Consider the following 6,865-nt stretch of genomic DNA (forward strand, 5'->3'; position numbering starts at 1 on the left):
GTTTGTTTTGGGGCTTTCCCCACATCCTTTAAAAATGCAATTCTCACACTGAAGCCTGTAGCTTTACAGAGACCACCGGGAGGGTGTAAAACTCAGAGGCCTAGGCCCCATCCCAGACGCTCTGTGTCAGGAAGTCCAGGGGGAGGCCTGGGACTAGGCATTTTCCTGTGCACACCGCCTCCTTCTCCACCCCACCCCTACCCTCCCTCTCACTCCACCCCCCCACCCCCACCCCCCGCAGACTCTCCTGCAGGGAGAGGCTGTCCCCATGGCCACTCCCGTCAGTCCCCTGGGACCCCAGGAAGGCCCACGATGCTGGAGTCGCCCTGGTATGGGCCTCCTGTGCCCTCCAGACCTGGAGCTCCTTGGGGGCAGGGACCAGGTCCGGTCACCTCGTGCCCCAGGCCTATCTGGCCTGGCCCATAACCGGCCTCAGAGGCAAATCCCGCCGCCCCCAGGCCCCGCAGTCGGCCTCCCCTCACTCAGCTCACCACCTCCCTCCTGTGGTTCGTTTTTCTCCTTCCAGCCCCACCCTGCCCGTTTTACTCCGTCTCATCGATCTGTTCTGCCTCGGGCCACAGCATCACACGAACTGTTCCTGGGGATGCCAGCCGGGGGCACCTCTGAGCAGCAATGGGAGGAGGGGTTTGGGGCCCAGAGACAGAAGTCATGGCTGGGCTGGTGCAGCCCAAACACTGCATCCTCATCTTGCAGAAACACCTTCCAACAAGGCCAGGTCGATGGGTATCAAAAGAATTCCCTGGCGGAATTTCCAGCGAAGGAAAACACGCCTTGGCTAAGCAGCCAAGCAGATCATCGAATGAAGACAGAAACAGGCAAGCACAGTTTGTAACAGTTTTATTGAGATAAAACTCACTCATCATAAAGGTCACCCACTTAAAACCTACAACTGGGTGATTCAGTGTATTCAGAGCTGTGCAACCATCGCCACAACCAATTTTAGAACATTTTTATCTCCCCAGAAAGAAATCCCGAGGACAGAAGGAAACAATGGGTAAAAGACACTTGGGATTGGGGCGTTAGGATGAAGAGACTTCACTGAGCACATTTCCGCTCCTCCTCGTTACTCTCTGATACAAACAGGTACTGTCTGAAAACAGCCTATTCGTGCTCATTAGAAAAAAAGAAACCCCACACCCTTTAGCAGTCCCCCCTCATTTCCTGCACCACCCCCAGCCCTGGCAGCCACTAATCTGACTTGTGTCTCGACAGACTGCCTCTTCTGGACACTGCACAACCCGTGGTCTCCTGGGACTGTCTTCTTTCACTTAGTGCGATGTTTTCGGGGCTCACCTATGTTGTAGCAGGTCTCGGTGCTTCACTTCTCTTTGCTATCCATTGAATGGATGGACCACCTTTATTTATCTATTTTTATTTTTATTTATCTCTTCCTTATTTGATGGGTTGTTACCACTTTTTGACTCTTGTGAACAGCGCAGCTGTGAACATTTATGTACAAGTGTCTGTTTGAACATCCCTTTTCCATTCCTTTAGGCATTTTTTTTTCTTTTCTTTTTTGGGGTACACGGGCCTCCCACCGTTGTAGCCTCTCCCGTCGTGGAACACAAGCTCCGGACGCGCAGGCTCAGCGGCCATGGCTCACGGGCCCAGCCGCTCCGCGGCACGTGGGATCCTCCCGGACCCGGGCACGAACCCGTGTCCCCTGCATCGGCAGGTGGACTCTCAACCACTGCGCCACCAGGGAAGCCCCAGGCACATATTTAAGAGAGGAATTGCTGGGTCGTAGGGCACCTCACAGGAAGAACATTTAATACTTAAGCAATAAGTCATTCATCTAAACTTGACATTAAGCATTTAATCATTAGTCATTCAATCATTTGAGAAACAGCCAGACTGTTTTTCAAAGCGGCACCACCATTTTAAATTCCCACCAGCAGCGTGTGAGGGTTTTGATTTCTCCACGTCCTTGACAACATTAATCGTCTGCCTTGTTAAATACAGTTACCCTATCTGTGGGAAGTGGCATCTCATCGTGGTTTTAACTTGCTTATTTCCCTGATGATGAGCATCATTTAATTTTTTCTTCTGGTGTTTACCTCCATGTAACGCGCTTGTAATTCCTGATTTTTAACTTTAGACATTTTCTACTGACTTCCTTACACATAATCAAAAACTAACTCAAGATGGATCATAGACCTAAATGTAACTGCTGAAACTACACAAGCTCTAGAACCAAACATAGGAGAAAATCTTTGTGACCTTGCATTAGACGGAGATTTCTTAGATGTGACATCAAAAGCACAATCCATAAAAGAAAAGCTTGGCAAACTGGACTTCGTCAAAATGAAGAACTTATGCTCTTCGAAAGACACTGTTTAGAGAGTAAAAAGGTGAGCCAAAGCCGAGGAGAAAATAGCTATATTATTATATATCTGATAAAAGAGCTTTAGCCAGAACTTGTAAAGAATTCTCAAAACTCAACAATAAGAAAATCCAAACAGCTCATTTTTTTTTAATGGGCAGAATATTTGAAAAGATACTTCACCAAAAAAAAAAAATCTATGGATCACAAATATGCACATGAAAAGAGGCTCAGTATCACTAGTCATCAGGAAAAGATAAATTTAAAACCACAATAAGATACCACATCAGAATGACTAAAATTCTGGGGGGGGCGCGGGGGTGGTTTGGCCATGCTGCGTGGCCTGGGGATCCTAGTTCCCCCAACAGGGATCAAACCCAGGACTACGGCAGTGAAAGCGCCGAGTCTTAACCACTAGACCACCAGGGAATTCCTGAGAATGACTAAAATTTCTGTAAAAACCTGACACAACCAACTGCTGATGAGTATACAGAACAACTGGAATTCTCACACATCGTTGGTGGGACCGCAGAAGGGTACCACCACCCTGGAAAACAGTTTCGCGGTGAAGCCTACAACTCGGCAGTCCTGCTCCCAGACACTTACTCAAGAGAAATGAAAACTTAGCTTCCCGCACAAACCTGCACACAAGTGTTTAAAGTGGTTTTTCTCATAATAACCCGAAGCACCCTAAATGTCCCTCACCTGGAGAATGGATCACTACTCTGCCATAAAGAGGAACGAACCACGGGGACTCCAACAACATGGGTGACTCTCAAAGCTATCCTGAGCAGAAGGAGCCCATGACGAAGCCGACACACTACGTGGGTCAGTTTCTATGACATCAAGGGGAAGGTGAAACTGCGGGGAACAGAAAACACGTCCGCGGTGGACAGGAGCTGAGAGTGGGGGACAGGCCAACCACAGAGGTGCGTGGGAAGCTGGGATGACAAAACCCTTCTGTGTCTTGACTGTGGTGGCAGTCCCAGGGCTGTATGCATTTGTCAACATTTGCATAACTGTACAGGAAAAAAGGCAAATTTTAGTGTATGTAAATTATGCTCTCATATTTTAAAAAAGGGGGCAAAAAGCTAGTGCAGAGAGTAGAAGTGTGAACTGGCCAAGGAAACACAGGCAGACACCCTGGGGGCTGTCTGAGGTTGGGTGGATTTGTGGTGGGTCCAGTCTGGCCAGTATCACTCTGCTCCACAGGCCAGCGAGGAGAAGGGAGATGGCCAGATTCATCCATAGCTTGTGCCAGACGCATGCTTCAAAAGACAGACACAATGGCATGAGAGCTATCTACACATGTAGAGGAACGATCACCACAGTAAGGCTAGCTAACATCTGTCACCATATCATTGCAAACTTCAAGTGTGTGTGCGATGAGAACTTTTCATATCTATTCTTTTAGATCTTAGGCCATCAGTTCTTATTTATTGAGATGCCGGGTCAGGGAGGGAAGGGGGAAGAAAGGAGAGCACTGATGGGAAAGTAAAGGCCTGGATGTCTCCCCGGGATGCAGATCAGCCATCTCAGAAGTAGTTCCAAGTTCCCGTGGGCTTTCAGGACCTCCAAGGACCCTGCCAACTCTAAACCCTGGGGTGCTGCGAGATAATTATAACAAGGCAAATGTGCTCCATAACTGCCAAGGTACAACACACAGCGGAAGCAGATGGCATGAAGAAATCGGGCCCAACCGGGGGGTGCAGGGGAGGCTGCGTTAGATGGAAACACCTGTGCTGTGATGCGTGGGTTTTGTCTGAGCAGAGGGGGGCTGCAGGTTGGGGAAGAGGAGGAGGACACATCCCAGCAGACAGAGTAGGTGTGAGGAAAAGCAGTGGGCAGGGCAGGGCGGGGCGAGGGCTCAGGCTGGGGAGACAGGCGCGGAGCTTCTGCAGAGAGCTACTGTCTGAGCGCCAGGAGGGCTCGGTTCCACGTGTGGGCAGTGGTACCCCTCAGAGCTGCCGGTGATGCTCAGTACCTGTTCTTCTCTTCTTCCATAATGACGGAGCACTGTGTTTATGGATGTCAGCTGAATGCACAGCCGTGTGAAACAATGATCAGATAGCTAGACTCAGCAATTCTGCTCCCAGACACAGACCCAAGGGAAATGAAAAGACCTGTACACAAATATTCAAAGCAGCACTATTAAAAATAGCCCCAAACTGGAAACAATCCAAATGCTCATCAACAAGAACGGGGGTAAATAGATTGTGGTGGAAAACCACAGAGCATTTAAAAAAAAAAAAAAAAAACAGCAAATTACTGCACACACAACAAGGATGACTCTCACAGACATAAGGTCGAGTGCCAGACACAAAAGATCCCATGCTGAATGCTTCAACGTACTCAAAGTTCCAAAATAGGCAAAGGTCATGGACAGCAACAGAGGTCAGGATAGTGCTCACCTGGGGGAGGTCTCGAAACTGGGAGCTGCACAGGGAGCCTACAGAGGCACTCAGGGTCTCTGTCTTGGTCCTCGGTATGGTGACCCAGGCAGAGACACGTGCACACGCTTCTCATGCTGTGTATTTGAGTCAGGGTGAGCTATACATGCCCCAGCCACCCTTGCAGCTAGTGTGACAATGGACTAAATTCCGGCCTACGAGATATACATGGAAGTTGTGTATGCAACTTCTAAAGAAGGTCTTTAAAGGAAGGAAGTGTGACTTTCCCTTCCTCCCTCCTGCTGGATGGAATGCAGATGTATGGCTGGCACTTGAGCAGCTATGCTGGACTATGAGGTGTCACACGTGGCAGGGCAATAATATCGAAGGAGCCTGGGCCTCTGAGACCACAGAGACTGGCAGCAGCCCTGGGATGGCTACTTCCAGACTCCTTGAAAGTTAGAGAAATGAAGTGTCTGAGCTGCTGTTATTTGGGATTTTCTGTAACAAGCAGCCAAACGTAATCGCAAGTGACACAGACACCATGGAGGACAAGTGAGCAACGGACAGGAGCGCTTTAGAAGCCTGTGGAGGGTGGACTGGACAGGGCCACCCAGGAGGGAGGAAGGACAGTTACGGGGTGATGCATCTGTCCTGGCAGTGGACACTGTGCCCAAACAAGGGCGGTGATGGCGGGGGATGGGCCAGAAGACATGGAGGAGGTCAGTGTTGGATGTGGATGTGATGACCACAGCAGAGCAGTGAGATGGGCTCAAATTTCTGAGTCTGGGAATTAGGAAAGTGACGATTCTGTTAAACACAGTAGGAAACGAGGCAAGGAGAATGTTTGTGAAGCAAGGGGACAAACTTGATTTTCCCTTCTTGCTCATATACTAATTTTCTGAGTCCTTTTAGACCCACACTAATTTCCAGTGGGCTTACTAATAAGAATTGCTTTTTTTTTTTGCTTTCTTGCGGTACGCGGGCCTCTCACCGTTGTGGCCTCTCCCGTTGCGGAGCACAGGCTCCGCATGCGCAGGCTCAGCAGCCATGGCTCACCGGCCCAGCCGCTCCGCGGCATGCGGGATCCTTCTAGACCGGGGCACGAACCCGTGTCCCCAGCATCGGCAGGTGGACTCCCAACCACCTGCGCCACCAGGGAAAGCCCTAAAGAATTGCTTTTAACAAACTCAGGGGAGTGATTTGTGGACACAAAGGCGATCATCAACTACCGACTGACGGACCCCCCCCCCCCCCCGCCCCTTTAGGAAGCACCGGCATGCTGTGCTTTACACACTTTTGCTCACTGAGTTCTCAGCCCTGCGACACAGTTCAGGAGATCACGACTCGGGTTAAGCTACCTGCCCGCAGTGCCAGGGCTCATCAGACACCTGGGTCTGAAGCCGGGCCTTCCGACTCCGAAGCCTGAACTCGGAATCTCGACAAGAGTGCTCTTCAAGCAGCCTGGGCTGAGCACGAAGATGCAGGCCCGCCTCACACATGGAGGCGTCCCCCTGACGGACCAGCCCGGACCCGCCACACTGGAGCTAAGCGCACCCAGCAGACCCTTTCTCGCTCCAGAGCACCTGTCTTTCAAGCCCCTTGTGTCACAGCGAAGTCCCTCTTGCACATCAGAACACAGACACACCGCCTCTTGTCTTTGGCCACTTCCCGCAGCAGCCCTGACCTCCTCGGGGCAGGAAGCCGGGCTTGGAAAGGAGACAGGAAAGACACAGCAGCTACCACGGCCCCAGGCCTGACCTCCGGGCCCGTTCCCGTCCTGCCCCGACCCTGGTCACTCAGGATGGCGGCAGGGACACCGGACCCTGGGCGCGGGCGTCCCTCTAACCCTCGCGACTCCCAGCAGTGCTGCCGTCATTCACTCGGCAAACACTGCCGAGCAGCCCCCGGCGCCCTTTGCTAGAAGCCCGAGCATGAAGGCAGGCGGCTCACCTGCTTTCTCAGAGGTAATGGGCAGAGAAGGGGCAGCGCACAAGCAGGAGGCTCAGCCCGGCGCCTCAGGGCTCCGCTCCCCTGGGGCCGGAGGCCTGCGGAGCCCAGCCCCTCCCCTGAAGGGAGCTGGCCAAGTGTCCCTGCAGGCGGTGCCGGGAGCAGAGAGGACACGTGGGAC

The sequence above is a fragment of the Phocoena sinus genome, chromosome 11 (assembly GCF_008692025.1).
Source record: "Phocoena sinus isolate mPhoSin1 chromosome 11, mPhoSin1.pri, whole genome shotgun sequence".
Taxonomy (NCBI): Eukaryota; Metazoa; Chordata; class Mammalia; order Artiodactyla; family Phocoenidae; genus Phocoena; species Phocoena sinus.